Source organism: Somniosus microcephalus, chromosome 10, assembly GCF_052327205.1.
Source record: "Somniosus microcephalus isolate GS21.2 chromosome 10, FLI_Smic_1.0, whole genome shotgun sequence".
Classification (NCBI taxonomy): Eukaryota; Metazoa; Chordata; class Chondrichthyes; order Squaliformes; family Somniosidae; genus Somniosus; species Somniosus microcephalus.
Window position 1 is genome coordinate 154737316 of NC_140996.1, and position 18321 is coordinate 154755636.

At 52.1% G+C, this 18321-nt stretch overlaps 1 protein-coding gene across 1 annotated transcript in view; it reads left to right on the forward strand.

Annotated features, from left to right (window-relative positions):
• The first annotated feature begins 14853 nt into the window (after positions 1 to 14853).
• The window catches only part of LOC147111779 (augurin-like), a 149190-nt gene continuing 145722 nt past the window's right edge, over positions 14854 to 18321 (forward strand). The window contains exon 1 of the mRNA XM_085999000.1: positions 14854 to 14936. The gene's annotated coding sequence lies outside the window, so the exon portion shown is untranslated. The remainder of the gene's footprint in view (positions 14937 to 18321) is intronic.

Sequence of the window (18321 nt, forward strand, 5' to 3'; positions counted from 1 at the left end):
AGTTAGCATTCAAGGTTACATTCCTGTTTCTGCGTTCAAGCAACCAGCACACGCTCTTGCAGAAACTTCAGGTAAGCTAGTAAGATATCATGGCATTACACAAATTGAATTTATTTTGAAGTTTGAGTTTGAATTGTAATTTATTTAAGTTTAAGGAAAGCATGGTTTTGTGGATAAAGGGCTAAAGAGACAATGCATTTTAAGGTCCTTTGGTAGTCTTATTATAAAACTATCAAAAATCTAATTTTCTGTGGTAATTTATATCTTGCAAAGAATTCACCAATTGTAGAAAATGTAAAATGAAGGAGAATGCTGCTCCATTTTTATTGACAAGTAAACTTATTTTGAAGTGTTAAATTTATTGAAAAATTTGAGTGTTTGACGAACGTAGCAATTAAAGTATTGGAATCAAGGTATATTTTTAAGGGGTCATTTTTAATATACTTTAAATTGTATGCTTATGCAAAACTGATTCGGTAAATTTCCAATAATTTTTTTCTTGTTTACATTTGTGATTTTGCTGAAATATCGCAGTGTTCAAAAGGATTAAATTAACTCGTAAATTAACGTAGTAATTGATATACCTATCAATTCTGTTCATGAAAAGCGACGAGTTAAGTTAGTAACTATAGGTTTTTATTGGCTAAATAACAGAGCCCACCCTCGTGGGTGATCGGATCCAACAAGGAGGAATACCAGCCAGTCGACCACCTTTATACCTGGGCAAGCAGGCGGAGCCATGGGCGGAGTCAGCTGTGGTCAGCCCAGGTATAACAGCGTGGCAAGAGGTGACCTTGTGTAGTGATACAACAGCGTAAACAGTGATAACCATAGTGTAACGATAGTGAACGATAAAAGTGGTTTACCACATTCACCCCTTGTTTAAATTTGAGTCCGGCGGGGTGAAGTGTACTACCAGTTCGGGTATGTCAGTCTGTCCAGAGGCCTCGTAAGCCTTTCTGATCGGCGCGGCGGCGGTGGTGCAGTATCCGATGTTAATGCTGGTGTCTGCGTGGTCGGCGAAGGCTCGTGGGGTTCCGGCATGCCGTCTACCTGGGCTGGATTTGGAGGGGTGGTGGGGGGTAACGGTGGTGTCTCAGGGTTGCCCAAGGGTGCGAGGTCTCGTAAGGAGACTGTGTCCTCCCGCCCGTCTGGGTATGCCACATAGGCGTACTGGGGGTTGGCGTGCAGGAGGTCCACCCTCTTGACCAGGGGGTCCGTTTTATGGGCCCTCACGTGCTTTCGCAGCAAGACGGGCCCCGGAGAAGTCAGCCATGTTGGTAGCGAGGTTCCCGTAGTCGACTTCCTGGGGAACACAAACATTCGTTCATGGGGGGTGGCGTTAATGGCAGTGCAAAGCAGTGACTGGATGGAATGCAGCGCTGCCGGGAGGACTTCCTGCCAGCGAGAGGTTGGGAGGCCCTTCGACTTTAAGGCTAAGAGAACGGCCTTCCAGACAGTCGCGTTCTCTCTTTCCACCTGGCCGTTCCCTCGGGGGTTGTAGCTGGTGGTCCTGCTTGCAGCAATACCTCTCGCTAGTAGGAACTGGCGAAGTTCCTCGCTCATGAAGGATGAGCCCCGGTCGCTATGTATATAGTTCGGGAACCCGAACAAGGCGAAGAGGTCGTTCAGGCATTTGATGACCGTGGTACTGGTCATGTCTGGGCAGGGGAAGGCAAAGGGGAAACGGGAGTACTCATCAATAATGTTGAGGAAGTACACATTACGGTCAGAGGACGGGAGGGGCCCCTTAAAATCGATGCTCAAGCGCTCGAAGGGGCGGGTGGCCTTGATCAGGCTTGCTCTGTCCGGCCTAAAGAAATGCGGTTTGCATTCGGCACAGGTTTGGCAGTTCCTGGTCATGGTCCTGACCTCCTCGATGGAGTAGGGCAGGTTGCGGGCCTTAATGAAGTGGTAAAGTCTGGTGACCCCGGGGTGGCAGAGGTCGTTGTGGAGGGTCTGCAGTCTATCAATTTGCGCGTTGGCGCATGTACTTCGTGATAGAGCATCTGGGGGTTCGTTCAGTTTACCAGGCCGGTACAAGATATCATAATCGTAGGTGGAGAGCACGATTCTCCACCTCAAGATCTTGTCGTTCTTGATTTTGCCTCTCAGCTTGTTATTAAACATAAAAGCGACCGAGCGCTGGTCGGTGAGGAGGGTAAATCGTTTGCCTGCCAGGTAATGCCTCCAGCGTCGTACTGCCTCCACGATCGCCTGGGCCTCCTTCTCGACCGAAGAGTGTCGGATCTCAGGGCCCTGGAGGGTCCTTGAGAAGAAGGCCACAGGTCTCCCCGCCTGGTTAAGGGTTGCAGCTAGGGCGAAGTCGGATGCATCGCTCTCCACTTGGAAAGGGATAGACTCATCCACCGCGTGCATTGTGGCCTTAGCAATGTCTCCTTTTATGAGGGAGAAGGCTGCGCATGCTTCTGCCGTCAGGGGGAAGGAGGTGGACTTCATGAGGGGTCTGGCTTTGTCCGCATAATTGGGCACCCATTGGGCATAGTAGGCGAAGAGCCCCAGGGTTCTCTTCAGCGCCTTTGGACAGTGGGGGAGGGGAAGCTCCATGAGGGGGCGCATTCTTTCGGGGTCGGGGCCGATGACTCCATTCTCTACTACGCAGCCGAGGTTGGCAAGGCGCAAGGTGTTAAACACACATTTCTCCTTATTGTAGGTGAGGTTCAGCCGTTGGGCCATACGGAGGAATCTCTCCAGATTAACATGATGGTCCTGCCGGTCGCGGCCGCAGATGGTGACGTTATCTAGATAAGAGAACGTGGCATGCAGCCCGTTCTGGTCAACCATCCGGTCCATCTCCCTTTGGAAGACCGAAACCCCGTTGGTGACGCCGAAGGGAACCCTAAGGAAGTGGTAGAGGCGGCCATTTGCCTCGAAGGCGGTATACTGGCGGTCCTCAGGGCGGATAGGGAGTTGGTGATAGGCCGACTTAAGGTCGATGGTAGAGAATACCCGGTACTGTGCAATCTGATTGACCATATCAGATATGCGGGGAAGGGGGTATGCGTCCAGCTGGGTGTACCGGTTTATGGTTTGGCTGTAGTCGATGACCAGGCGGTGTTTATCGCCGGTCTTAACGACTATGACCTGGGCACGCCAGGGGCTGTTGCTTCTCTCGATGATGCCCTCCTTCAGGAGTCGCTGCACCTCGGAGCTAATAAAAGCTCTGTCCCCGGCGCTGTACCGCCTGCTCTTGGTAGCGACGGGTTTACAGTCACGGGTGAGGTTAGCGAACAGGGAGGGGGGCGGGACCTTGAGGGTGGATAGGCCGCAGGTGGTACGCGGTGGGCGGTTTAAAAGCTGCTGGTTGTAGACTGTGAGTGGGAGGAGGGGTCCACCGTATGCCAAAGTGACACTTTGAAGGTGGGATTGGAAATCCAGCCCTAGTAGGACGGCAGCGCAGAGCTGGGGCAAGACGAGAAGTTAAAAATTTTTATACTCCGTGCCCCTAACCGACAGGGTCACAACACAGTAGCCGCTGATGTCTGTAGAATGGGACCTCGACGCCATCGAGATCCGGTTGCGCGTTGGCCGGACAGTGAGGGAGTAGTGGCTCACCGTGTCTGGATGGATGAAACTCTCCATGCTTCCGCTGTCGAACAGGCAGGTCGTGGCGTGGCCGTTTACTTTGATGTCCATCATGGACTTGGACAGGTGATGCGGGCGAGCTTGGTCAAGTGTGACGGAGGCTAGTGTATGGCTGAGCGAGCTGCTGTAGTCTGTGGGTGAGGCAGTGGTCAGGTCTGGAGACAAGGTGGCGGTCGAATGTGGTGAACAAAATGGCGGCGCCCACGATGTTGAATAAAATGGCGGAGAAGATGGCCGCCCCCACAACTCACATGAGGCACTGCCGGCGTCGGTGGCCTTGATCAAAGATGGCCACCCCCACGACTCACACGAGGGGATACTGGCATCTGTGGCCTTGATGAAAGATGGCCGCCCCCACAACTCGCATGAGGCACTGCTGGCGTCTGTGGCTTTCCCCCTGCAGGCCTTCGCGAAGTGGCCTTTCTTGTGGCAGTCGGAGCAGGTCGCGTTTCTTGCAGGGCAGCGCGCCCTCGGGTGTTTCGCCTGGCCACAGAAGAAGCAGCCGGCGGCCCGATCGCGGGGCTCCGATGTCGCAGCCGGTACCGGGGGTGGCGGTCCCGATCGGTTCCGGGACACCGACGCTGTGGTAGGTCCCAGAGGCGGCGGTGCGAGGGGTATTGCAGCCGGGGTCGGGCCCGAGTCCCAGGGTCGCGCAGCACAGTACCTGGAGTACGCCTCGAGGTCCCGATGGGCCACTTCCAAGGAGCGAGCGAGGATAGCAGCTGTTTTCAGGTCGAGGTCCTTTGATTCCAGCAGTCTTTGCTGTGAGTAGTCTGACCGAAGGCCTTTCACGAAGGCATCTCGGATGTTTCCATCTGTATGTTCTGCAGCTGTTACGGCTTTAAAGTCACAGTCCCTGCCGAGTATTTGCAGCGCCCGTAAGAAATCATCAACCGACTCTCCTGGCTGTTGCGAGCGGGATCTTAGGAGATGCCTGGCGTACATTGAGTTTACAGGGCTCCGATACTGTTCTTTTAGCAGGTTGAGGGCGTCCTCGTATGTGGCAATGTCCCGGATGAGTGCAAATACTTTAGGGCTCACCTGAGCGGTCAGAACTCTTAGTTTGGATGCCGGAGGCACGCCGGATTCTCCCAGGTAGGCTTCGAAGCAGCTCAGCCAGTGTTCAAAGTCGAGGGCTGAATTCGCAGCCTGTGGGTTTAGATCCAGGTACGGCGGCCGGAGGGCTCGTAGCCAGGCCGGCTGCTGGGGCTGTTGTAGATGGCCGTTTGGCTGAGGCTGTACGTCCGACTGGTCGTTTGGCTGCTCCGTTGTAGACATTTCAAAATTTAGCCAATAAAATTGATATACCTATCAATTCAGTTCATGAAAAGCGACGAGTTAAGTTAGTAACTATAGGTTTTTATTGGCTAAATAACAGAGCCCACCCTCGTGGGTGATCGGATCCAACAAGGAGGAATACCAGCCAGTCGACCACCTTTATACCTGGGCAAGCAGGCGGAGCCATGGGCGGAGTCCGCTGTGGTCAGCCCAGGTATAACAGCGTGGCAAGAGGTGACCTTGTGTAGTGATACAACAGCGTAAACAGTGATAACCATAGTGTAACAATATAAACAGTGATAACCATAGTGTAACGATAGTGAACGATAAAAGTGGCTTACCACAGTAATCAAGAATGAGTTTTAATAAAAACATTCGGAGGTGTCAAGTACTGACGGCATAAATCTTTGATATCCATAGTTAGGCCATTTAATTATACAATATATCAAACAAAAATAAAATAGATTCTGGAACTGCACAGATTCTGTAGAAAAACCACAATGAACTGGAGACATAATTGAAGACCACATTTGGTGTTAGAGGTTTCCTTTCTTGAATAAGTTGGGTTTCAAAAAATTATCATACATGTGTTCTTAACATTTGAGAGTTTCAGCAGCAGATGGGTTGAGGTAGGAGTCGAGGTGGGAAATGTTAGAGGTGGAAGTAGGCAGTCTTTATGATGGAGAACATACAAGGTTGGAAATTCAGCTCACGGTCGAATAGGACAATCTCATTCAACCTGAGACGGTGGCTGGGGAGGGGCATGGAGTCAGTGGCTAAGATATGGAGTTTGATGCAGGGCCGAAGACAATGGCTTCAGTCTTCCCAATGTTTAATTGGAATAAATTGTGGCTCATTCAAGACAGGATGCCAAGCAAGCAGTCTGATCACACAGAAGTGGTAAAGGGATTGAGAGGTGGTGGACAGGTAGAGCTGGGTGTTAAAAGTATTCATATGGATGCTGCCCCCATGTCTTCTGATGGTGTCACCAAGGAGCAGTATATAGATGAGGAAAAGGCCAAGGATAGGATTTTGGGAGACTCTGGATGTAACAGTGAGGGAGGAGGAAGAGAAGCCATTGTTGCAGATGCTCTGGCTAAACCTGTGCTCTACTCGCTGCATTAAACAGCAGAGTCATTGCGGGGAAGTCTACTGGACTTTTTGATGTTGTGACCAGTTTTTTAATTACTAATGGAAATATTTTAGTATATTTAGTTGGTTTGTTCCATTTTTTTTATTTTCTATGTTCTATATGTTAGGGCATTGGCGTCTGGGTTGTCTAGTGCCGATTGGAAAGAATACCAGCTCCTAGTGACTGGCCCCTCCTATTCCAATCAACAACGCCCTCGAGTATGACAAGATACATAGGTATTTTCCATTATAAATGTAGATACAGGAATTTATAATGGAAAGGTTGACAGGAACTGCATGCAAGCATAAGATTTTTTAATATATAGATGTAGATAATATCAAATATCTCAAAAATAAGGGTAGAATGTATAACTTTAAAATGGGAAATGAATTATGATCTGTCAACATTAACCCTTGCCCTCTAACCTGGCTTCACCTGAAGCCTACATTGGAGGGTGGGGGCCTTGACTCCCTTGTGTAAACCCACAGATCAACCAATTAATAGTATATTAAAACTTATGTTTGCATGCAGTTCTTGTCTATAAATCTTACTTGGTATCATGTAATTGGCTCACATTTTTATGCCAACTTTTATAAATTTCTATGCACATTTTTCATTTTTCCTATGGCAACTTTCACCATCATAACCTTTTGAAGAATCAATTAAATAACTCAAAATGCTTTCTCGAAATATTTTCATCTACCATATTTTCTCAGTAACTGAAAATTCTGTGCCTCAATAAGAATTAACATAAATAAAACATTTCATCATCTGATTAAATGTATCAACTGAATTGTCTTTGTATCTTCTAATACCTTCTTTGAAGTTCTTACTTAAAGATAGTATCCTCACCCAAAAGGAGCTTGATTAAAGAAGGAGAAAGAAGCAGAATGAAAAATGACCACCAGAGGGAATTAAATAGTAATAGCCAATTACATTTAAAGGGAAACTAGGTAAGCATATGAGGGAGATGGGAATAGAGGGTTATGCTGATAGTTAGTTGAGGAATGGTGTGGAGATGCCGGAGTTGGACTGGGGTGGACAAATGTAAGAAGTCACACAACACCAGGTTATAGTCCAACAGCTTTATTTGAAATCACAAGCTTTCGGAGCGCTTCACCTGACAAAGGAGCAGCGCTCCGAAAGCTTGTGATTTCAAATAAAGCTGTTGGACTATAACCTGGTGTTGTGTGACTTCTTACATTAGTTGAGGAAAGATGGGAGGAGGCTCTAGTGGAGCATAAAAGCCGGCATGGATTGGTTGGGCCGAATGGCCTGTTTCTGTGCTGTATATCTATCTATCTATCTATCTATCTATATATATATATATATATATATATATATATATATAAAAGGATATGTCTGTCTCTCTCTCTGTCTGTCTCTCTCTCTGTCTGTCTCTCTCTCTGTCTGTCTCTCTCTCTGTCTGTCTCTCTCTCTGTCTGTCTGTCTCTGTCTGTCTGTCTCTCTGTCTGTCTCTCTGTCTGTCTGTCTCTCTCTCTCTCTGTCTCTCTCTCTCTCTGTCTCTCTCTCTCTCTGTCTCTCTCTCTCTCTGTCTCTCTCTCTCTGTCTCTCTCTCTGTCTCTCTGTCTGTCTCTCTCTCTCTCTCTGTCTGTCTCTCTCTCTCTGTGTCTGTCTCTCTCTCTCTGTGTCTGTCTCTCTCTCTCTGTCTCTCTCTCTCTCTGTCTGTCTGTCTGTCTCTCTCTCTCTCTGTCTCTCTCTCTGTCTCTCTCTCTGTCTCTCTCTCTGTCTGTCTCTCTGTCTGTCTCTCTCTCTGTCTCTCTCTCTGTCTCTCTGGCCGGCTATACAATCAAAAGTTATAGAGCGTACCTACACATACGTTATATCAAAAGAAAGCTCATCATTAGGGGACTCTTGTAGGCATATTGACTTTTTGCTTGGACAAAAATTGTGCCGACGGTCGCACAAAAATTGTGCCGACGGTATCCAAAAAATGTTCAAAATACCTCTCATTATCCGCTCATTTGCATCGAGTGGGGGTGGGCCATCCTACAGTTGAGTGATGTGATGATTGACCAATCCTACAGTTCAGTGACCTGATGGTTGACCAATCGGTGCGTGTGTGGGCGGGCCTTATCATTCTGAACCTAGGTGAGTCGCCGCCATCTTGATTCCAAACTTTTCATTTCTTTTTCCCGCTTTCTGCGTCTTTATAAAAAAAAAAATTGCTTTTAAAACACACATTGTTTATTAAAAAAGTTAATTACTTTCGAAATCTTTTATCTAATCTCATTAATTTTCCTACCTTTCCCTGTTTTTGCAGGTAGGCCTCGAAGCCTGGGCGTCTGTTGCCAGCCATGCTGGACCCTAGGCAATTGTTTTGTGGCAAGCTCCTCCCACACCGCCCCCGCCCCCGGCTGGGCCTGATTCCAAACCAGCGGCCAGCCATCTTGGTAAAGGCTGGCTGGGCTCACTGCAACCTCCTCGCGCGAAATTCACGCTCGCGCTGCACGGCGCACGCGCACCTCCACACAGAGCGCGGCCAGAGGGAAGCGAGCAGGTTAGCAGGGGGGGGGGCTCGGGAGGGGGAGCGGAGAGGGTTACCCCGGCAACCGGGCTCGCCAGCCGCAATCGGCCGTCTCAAGCCGCTCAGGCCCGGTCCTGGAGATCGGGAGAGGGGAGGAGGGTTACCAAGGCAACCGGGCCCGGCCAGCCGCAATCGGCCGTCTCAAGCCGCATCAGGCCTGGCCTCGGGAGGGCGGGGCTCGGGCTGACCGGGGCGCTGCACTCGGCATGTCAGTGCGTGGGGCGACACGGAGCTCCGCGGAGCCATCGCCGGCAGAGGGAAGAGGGTCTGCTGGCTCCCCCCTCCTTCCCCCTCCCCTCCTCCTCTCCCTCTCCCCCTCTCATTCAATTCAAATCGCTTTATTGGCAAGACAAGGTACATTCATGGTTGAACACATAAATACAGATCGATCCATAGTGTATAAACAGATATATCACTGAGTGTATAAGGATACATTCATATAATTTGTATATACTCTTATATTTAGTGGTTGTCCCTCTGTTTATGGCAAGCTGTAACATCGTGCTTCTCCCCTCCCCTCTCCCCCTCCCCTCCCCCCGCTCCCCCTCCTCCCTCCCCTCCCCCCTCCACCTGCCCTCCCCTTTCCCCCCCAGTCGCTCCCTCCCCTTTCCCCCCCGTCGCGCTCTCTCTTCCCCGCCCCCCGCCCAGTCGCGCTCGCTCTCTCTCTCTTTTCCCCCCGCCAGTCGCGCTCGCTCTCTCTTTTCCCCCCCCCCGCCAAGTCGCTCTCTCTCTTTCTCCCCCCCCCCCCCCCCCCACCCTAGTCGCTCTCTCTCTTTCCCCCCCAGTCGCTCTCTCTCTTTCTCTCCGCCCCCCCCGGTCGTGCTCTCTCTTCCCCCGCCCCCCCACACGCCACCGGTCGCTCTCTCTCTCCTCCCCCCCCCCCCCCCCCCCCCGGTCGCTCTCACTCTTTCCGCCCCCCGGTCACTCGCTCTACTCTTTCTCCCCCCCCCACCCCCCTGGTCACTCGCTCTCCTCCCCCCCCACCCCCCCCAGTCGCTCGCTCTCCTCCCCCCCCCCCCCAATCGCTCGCTCTCCTCCCCCCCGCAGTCGCTCGCTCTCCTCCCCCCCCGCAGTCGCTCGCTCTCCTCCCCCCCGCAGTCGCTCGCTCTCCTCCCCCCCGCAGTCGCTCGCTCTCCTCCCCCCCGCAGTCGCTCGCTCTCCTCCCCCCCGCAGTCGCTCGCTCTCCTCCCCCCCGCAGTCGCTCGCTCTCCTCCCCCCCGCAGTCGCTCGCTCTCCTCCCCCCCGCAGTCGCTCGCTCTCCTCCCCCCCGCAGTCGCTCGCTCTCCTCCCCCCCGCAGTCGCTCGCTCTCCTCCCCCCCGCAGTCGCTCGCTCTCCTCCCCCCCGCAGTCGCTCGCTCTCCTCCCCCCCGCAGTCGCTCGCTCTCCTCCCCCCCGCAGTCGCTCGCTCTCCTCCCCCCCGCAGTCGCTCGCTCTCCTCCCCCCCGCAGTCGCTCGCTCTCCTCCCCCCCGCAGTCGCTCGCTCTCCTCCCCCCCGCAGTCGCTCGCTCTCCTCCCCCCCCGCAGTCGCTCGCTCTCCTCCCCCCCCCCGCAGTCGCTCGCTCTCCTCCCCCCCCCGCAGTCGCTCGCTCTCCTCCCCCCCCCGCAGTCGCTCGCTCTCCTCCCCCCCCCGCAGTCGCTCGCTCTCCTCCCCCCCCGCAGTCGCTCGCTCTCCTCCCCCCCGCAGTCGCTCGCTCTCCTCCCCCCCCGCAGTCGCTCGCTCTCCTCCCCCCCCGCAGTCGCCTCGCTCTCCTCCCCCCCCGCAGTCGCTCGCTCTCCTCCCCCCCCGCAGTCGCTCGCTCTCCTCCCCCCCCGCAGTCGCTCGCTCTCCTCCCCCCCCGCAGTCGCTCGCTCTCCTCCCCCCCCGCAGTCGCTCGCTCTCCTCCCCCCCCGCAGTCGCTCGCTCTCCTCCCCCCCCGCAGTCGCTCGCTCTCCTCACCCCCCCGCAGTCGCTCGCTCTCCTCCCCCCCCGCAGTCGCTCGCTCTCCTCCCCCCCCGCAGTCGCTCGCTCTCCTCCCCCCCCGCAGTCGCTCGCTCTCCTCCCCCCCCGCAGTCGCTCGCTCTCCTCCCCCCCCGCAGTCGCTCGCTCTCCTCCCCCCCCGCAGTCGCTCGCTCTCCTCCCCCCCCGCAGTCGCTCGCTCTCCTCCCCCCCCGCAGTCGCTCGCTCTCCTCCCCCCCCGCAGTCGCTCGCTCTCCTCCCCCCCCCGCACTCGCCCGCTCTCCCCCCCCCCCGCACTCGCCCGCTCTCCCCCCCCCCGCACTCGCCCGCTCTCCTCCCCCCCCCGCACTCGCCCGCTCTCCTCCCCCCCCCCGCACTCGCCCGCTCTCCCCCCCCCCCCCCGCACTCGCCCGCTCTCCGCACTCGCCCGCTCTCCTCCCCCCCCCGCACTCGCCCGCTCTCCTCCCCCCCCGCACTCGCCCGCTCTCCTCCCCCCCCCGCACTCGCCCGCTCTCCTCCCCCCCCGCACTCGCCCGCTCTCCTCCCCCCCCGCACTCGCCCGCTCTCCTCCCCCCCCCGCACTCGCCCGCTCTCCTCCCCCCCCCCGCACTCGCCCGCTCTCCTCCCCCCCCGCACTCGCCCGCTCTCCTCCCCCCCCCGCACTCGCCCGCTCTCCTCCCCCCCCCGCACTCGCCCGCTCTCCTCCCCCCCCCGCACTCGCCCGCTCTCCTCCCCCCCCGCACTCGCCCGCTCTCCTCCCCCCCCGCACTCGCCCGCTCTCCTCCCCCCCCGCACTCGCCCGCTCTCCTCCCCCCCCCCGCACTCGCCCGCTCTCCTCCCCCCCCCGCACTCGCCCGCTCTCCTCCCCCCCCCCGCACTCGCCCGCTCTCCTCCCCCCCCGCACTCGCCCGCTCTCCTCCCCCCCCTCCCCCCCCGCACTCGCCCGCTCTCCTCCCCCCCGCACTCGCCCGCTCTCCTCCCCCCCCGCACTCGCCCGCTCTCCTCCCCCCCCCGCACTCGCCCGCTCTCCTCCCCCCCCGCACTCGCCCGCTCTCCTCCCCCCCGCACTCGCCCGCTCTCCTCCCCCCCCGCACTCGCCCGCTCTCCTCCCCCCCCGCACTCGCCCGCTCTCCTCCCCCCCCGCACTCGCCCGCTCTCCTCCCCCCCGCACTCGCCCGCTCTCCTCCCCCCCCCGCACTCGCCCGCTCTCCTCCCCCCCCCCCCGCACTCGCCCGCTCTCCTCCCCCCCCCCGCACTCGCCCGCTCTCCTCCCCCCCCCCGCACTCGCCCGCTCTCCTCCCCCCCCCGCACTCGCCCGCTCTCCTCCCCCCCCCGCACTCGCCCGCTCTCCTCCCCCCCCGCACTCGCCCGCTCTCCTCCCCCCCCCGCACTCGCCCGCTCTCCTCCCCCCCCCGCACTCGCCCGCTCTTCTCCCCCCCCCGCACTCGCCCGCTCTCTCTCTCTCTCCCCCCCCCGTCGCTCACGCTCTCTCTCTCTCCCCCCCCCCCCCCCCCCCGGTCGCTCGTGCTCTCTCTCTCTCTCTTCCCCCCCCCCCAGTCGCTCGCGCTCTCCTCTTTCCCCCCCCCCCCCCCAGGTCGCTCGCGCTCTCTCTCTCTTTCCCCCCCCCCCCCCAGTCGCTCGCGCTCTCTCTCTCTTCCCCCCCCCCAGTCGCTCGCGCTCTCTCTCTCTTCCCCCCCCCCCAGTCGCTCGCGCTCTCCTCTTCCCCCCCCCCCCAGTCGCTCGCGCTCTCCTCTTCCCCCCCCCCCGAGTCGCTCGCGCTCTCCTCTTTCCCCCCCCAGTCGCTCGCGCTCTCTCTCTCTTTCCCCCCCAGTCGCTCGCGCTCTCCTCTTCCCCCCCCCCCCCAGTCGCTCGCGCTCTCTCTCTCTCTTCCCCCCCCAGTCGCTCGCGCCCTCCTCTTTCCCCCCCCCAGTCGCTCGCGCTCTCTCTCTCCCTTCCCCCCCCCCAGTCGCTCGCGCTCTCTCTCTCCCTTCCCCCCCCAGTCGCTCGCGCTCTCTCTCTTTCCTCCCCCCCCCCCCCCCCAGTCGCTCGCGCTCTCTCTCTTTTCCCCCCCCCCCCCCCCCAGTCGCTCGCGCTCTCTCTCTTCCAACAACAACATGCCCTCAAAAGACCCTCGGTACCGCCGGGCATTTCAGCTAGTATTCTATATAATTCTATGAAATGCAGGCAGGATCCAGGTGGTTAAAGGACTTAAAGTGAAGGATTTCAAAATTGAGTCCTTGGGGGATGGGGAGTCAACCAGCACTGAGGAGATGGGTGGGCGGGACTTAATGTGGGATAGGATATGTGCAGCAGAGTTCTGCACAATATGGAATTTATGAAGAATGGCGGATGGAAGGCCAGCAAGGAGGACAATGAAGTAGTCAAGTGTGAATGTGATAAAGGCACATATAAGGGTTGCCGCGTCAAAGGGGCAGTGGTAAGTAATGTTGTGGAGATGGAAGTAAGTGGTGTATCTGACGGAGAGGATTTACCATCTAAAGTTTGAACAGGACGCCAAAGTTGTAAACAGTCTGGTTCAGCTGGAGTGTGTGGCTGGGGAGGGGGTAGAATCATTGGCAAGGGAATTGTGTTTGTAGCAGGGACTAAAGGTGGTGGCTTTTGTCTTCAGTGTTGAGCTGATGGAAGTTGACATTCATTCAAAACTATGTGTTGACATGTTATTTTGACAGCACAGAGGCAGTGGAGGCATCAAGAGAAGTGGTGGAGAGTAGAGTTGGCTGTCATCCGCATACATGTGGAAGTTGACCCCACATCTGGGTCAGCGTGTAGATGAGGAGGAGGAGGGGGGGTGGGCAAGGATTGACCTTGGGGACTCCAGAGGTGATGGTGCAAAAATGGAAAGAGAAGCCATAGCTGGAGATGCTCTGGCTACATTTGAGTGAAAGCCAGGTGAACATCGGAGTATTCAAGTCTGGAGGTGATGAAGGCACATATAAGGGTTTCAGTGGGGAAGGGGCTGAAGTAGGGATGGATATAGGTAATGTTATGGAGGTACAAGGAGGAATGGAACCATGGATGGGCAGCCCTGTGGAGCTGGATAATGGAAGAGATGCATTGGGAAATGGTGAGATTGACTTTCAATTGCTATGAAAAGGACAAGGAGGAATATTGCATTATGGTCACAGTCATACAGGATGTTGTTAGTGATTAGAGAGAGACTGATCGCCAATTGTCCTGAAGACTTTCAACTAAATGCTTTAAAGCCGTTTTGTCCAATACTGTGATTAATTTGGAATCCAGATGTGGATAATTGCATTTCTGGACAATTAAAAATGAGTAATAAACAGAATCATTGAACATATGATCTCAATAGGCTTTTGCACAGCATATTCATGTGCACTTTAATTTTTCCGTGCGTTTGTTGGTAAAATGGTACAGTAATATGAAAAGTAGTGTATGAGTGCCTTTTGATCATTGTGTTTTACTCCCTTGGTTACTGAAGGGTGGTAAATATACACGTGAAGTACATTTACCTGTATTGTGTGAGTGACATTTTCCACTATAATTAGTGCAAGTGGTTAAAAGGGTGTCATGACATGCCCATCTGTGACTAGTCAGCAATTTCTATTGAACAACACTGCTTTAAAACCATCAGGCCTAAGACGACTGGTGGTCACACTTCATTGTCATTAGAACTAATCGAGCAGCCCTTTCTCTTATGGTGAGGGTATTCATCATAGTTTATTATGCCTAGAATTAAACTCTTCATCCTCTCCCTTTTAAACCATAAGGATTACATTAATTAAACTGTCAAAGCCAGTCCAGTGCAAGGTGCTGAGATGCAATCTGACAGCAACATGAAAGTAAATCTACTGACCTTTTTAAATTGTGTATTTTATTTTTTTTGCCTTCTGTTTTCTGATTTTGTCGCTGCTCGCTAGTTATGGGTTGAAGTTAAACATATTTCATGTTTACTTGTATTAAAGTTTTAAAATGCAATAAGTTTGGTTACCTGGTTACTGATTACAGCTCAGATCATTGTAAGACATGGTTTTAGTACTACAATTAAAACAAAGAGAATCAAGTTTAAAAATAAAAAGGTTTTTGAGGCTTTAATTTGCTGCTGAAATTCATATCGCATCCCCAGTGGATCGCATAGTCCTGTGATATATCTGGATTGATGATTTGAAAAATAAACACACAGACTCAATAATCTCATTTTATCCATCAGCACGAATTGAAATCCTTATAGCCTAGTTAAGGGAACCCAGGTAGGCGCAGAATATTTCTACCTCTGGCCTTTTCCATTTTAATGAAAAATCCAATACTTTTCTTCCAGTAAGTTTAAATAACCTGTGTTTTTTTTTAAAAAAAAGAAAATCCTCTGCAGGTCCTGGATAAGCAAGTCATTTCGTGGCATAGTGACATACAATTTTCCTGGAATTAATTCTGAGCTGTTCAAAGCCATGAAGCAGGTACAGGTTTTGATGATGCTCTGTGGGCTGATTGCTTTCCTAGCTTCAATGGGTATGTAACTGAAAAACAGGCAGCCAAGTTTGTAACTCCTTCATTCTATATTTTGCGTTGCGTAAGGATATCTTCTCTTCGCAATGAACGATTTTAAATGTGTTTTAGTTTATATTGTACCAGTTTAAAATTTATGATACAAAAAGTAGTTATCCGCTTAGTATCTCCAAAACTCCCAACAGCTAGCCGTCTGTGTGTATCCATTTAGAGAAGATCCTATATTTTCTAACAATGAATATCGGCACACATGCTAATTCAATGAATAGACCAGGACTGGCAGTCACTGCAACTCATCCCAGGGCCCGGGTTAGCAGAAACAAACTAATCTTCCTGCTCTAGATAAAGGAGAATAGGGCCACCAGCTGGTTCTAGCCCTAGAGTCAACTGAAATTGCTCTTCTTGAAGATGGAACTATCAACAGCTTTCAGAGTCTAAATAAGTTTTCACATATTTTTGAATACTGTGAATTCTTTTGTTCTTTACCATCTTTATACTTTTGGTATGGGCATTAATTTTAATGTATGTTATAGCCTGCAATATTTTCAGCTACAATTATATAACCACTTTCGTGTGGATGCAAATATGGCTTTGGGTGTGTATCTAATCAGAAATGGCATCCTAACTCCAGAATCGGATCTTGATCCAACCTCAGAACTAAAGCCAAATGATAGGAACCCAGTTGGCGGGATGGGGGAGCGATGTGGCACTGCTTGGGCCTGGCACAGTATGGAGTTTACTTCCAATTTAGTATCAAGGTGGTTTTTAAAGGTGCTCAGTCAATCTGTTAGACCTATTGGGCACTTTATAAACTTAGTATATACTTTTTAATTTTATGGAAAAACTGAGCTGCCTACTTCAAAACATTTAAATGTGGTGGCAAAGCAGAGTTCTGCGCATACATAGAAACATAGAAGATAGGAGCAGGAGTCGGCCATTTGGCCGCTCGAGCCTGCTCCGCCATTTAATGAGATCATGGCTGATCATCCAAATTCAGTAGACTGTCCCTGCTTTCTCCCCATATCCCTTGATCCCTTTAGCCTTAAGAAATATATCTAACTCCTTCTTGAATATATTTAATGAATTGGCCTCAACTGCCTTCTGTGGCAGAGAATTCTACAGGTTCACCACTCTCTGGGTGGAGAAATTCCTCCTCATCTCTGTCCTAAATGGCTTACCCCTTATCCTTAGCCTGTGACCCCTGGTTCTGGACTCTCCCGCCATCGGGAACATCCTTCCTGCATCTAATCTGTCTAGTCCTGTTAGAATTTTATAAGTTTCAATGAGATCCCCCCTCATTCTTCTAAACTCTAGCAAGTATAAGCCTAATTGACCCAATCTCTCTTCATATGTCATTCCTGCCATCCCAGGTATCAGTCTGGTGAATCTGGGGGGGGGTGGGGTGGGGGGGTGATGGTGTGAAGATACATATTCAGTACATGTAACATACTTAGGTTTTCATAAGGCACAAGGTTCCATATCTGAGAAGCTTTTATTAATGAACTAGTGATTTTCCTGGCATTATTCATGGTAAGCAGTAATATGCACTGTTTTATGATGACTTGGACGTTATACTATATCGGACAATATATTATTTTATAGGCATAAAGACTTGAAGGTTGTGTGCTGCTAAGATGGAACTGCATTTAAGCTGGCCTGTCGCTTTTAAAGATATGATGGCTGCCTTGCAGACTTAGAACAGTAACTACATTTGAAAAGTACTTCATTGGCAGTAATGCAATTTGGGACATCCTGAGATCGTAAAAGGTGCTATATAAATGCAAGACTTCCTTTTCTTCTTTCTTTAAGACTATATAGTGTAACTGGAGAAAAACTGAAATTTGATGATCTACCTGCTCAATGACTTCCCATGGTGAAGTACTCTAAATAGGCAAATTGAAGGCTGAGGAACATTCGTTTAAGGAAAAATCCTTCTGAAGCAGTAATGCTGCCCCTGATTGTGGGAATAAGCAGAAGGGAATGATTAATTGCCCTCCTTATAGGGGATTCAATAGGGAAACAGACAGGCATTTCTGTAGCCACAGATATAATTCCAGGATGGTATGTTGCCTCCCTGGTGCCAGGGTCAAGGATGTCACTGAGCAGCTGCAGAACATTGAGGGGGGAGGGTGAACAACCAGAGGTCGTGATCCATATCGGTACCAACGACATAGGTAGAAAAAGGAATGAGGTGCTGCAGACAAACTTTAAGGAGCTAGGAAAGAGATTAATAAACAGGACCTCAGAGGCAGTAATCTCCGGATTACTCCTGGTGCCACAAGCTGGTGAGTTCAGAAATAGGAGGATACGCAGATGAATCCGTGGCTGGAGAGATGGTGCAGGAGGGAGGGCTTTAGATTCCTGGGGCATTGGGACCGGTTCTGGGGGAGGTGGGACAGGTTGCACCTCAACAGGGCTGGGACCAATATCCTCGTTGGGGTGGGAGAGTTTAAACTAGCTTGGCAGGGGAATGGGAACCTGAGAGTAGATTCAGAAGGGAGCGAAGCAAAGCAGGAAATGGAAGGCAGAAAATTAGTAAGTGAGTTTGGAAGGCAGAGGAAACAAAGGCTAGAAAATAGACAGCAAAGGAGTTTGGCAGTGCTTCATGGTACAGTATATACTTCAATGCAAGGAGTCTAATAAATAAGGCAGATGAGCTGAGGGCACATAGACATGTGGCAGTATGATATCATAACTATTACTGAAACATGGCTTAAAGAAGGGCAGGAATGGCAGCTCAACATTCCTGGTTACAGGGTTTTTAGATGAGATAGGGGGATAAAAAAGGAGGAGGGATCACAATATTGGTTAAAGAAACAATTACAGCTGTGAGGAGGGATGATATGTTAGAACGATCATCAAATGAGGCCATATGGGTTGAACTGAAGAACAAAAAAGGGACAATCACACTGATGGGAGTGTACTATAGACTCCCAAACAGAGGGAGATAGAAGAGCAAATATGTAGGGAAATTTCTGAAAAGTACAAAAACAATAGGACCGTAATAGTAGGGGATTTCAACTATCCTAATATTAACTGGGATAGAATCAGTGTAAAAGGTATAAAGGGTGCAGAATTATTAAAATGCATTCAGGAGAATTTTTAAGCCAGTATGTAGCAAGCCCAACAAGAGAGGGGGCAGTTTTGGACTTAGTTTTAGGGAATGAAGCTGGGCAGGTGGAAGGGGTATCAGTGGGAGAGTGTTTTGGTGGTAGTGATCATAATTCAGGTAGATTTAGCGTAGTTATGGAAAAGGACATAGATAGACCAGGAGTAAAAGTTATCAATTGGGGAAAGGCCAATTTTACTAAGCTGAGATGTGATTTAGCAAAAGTG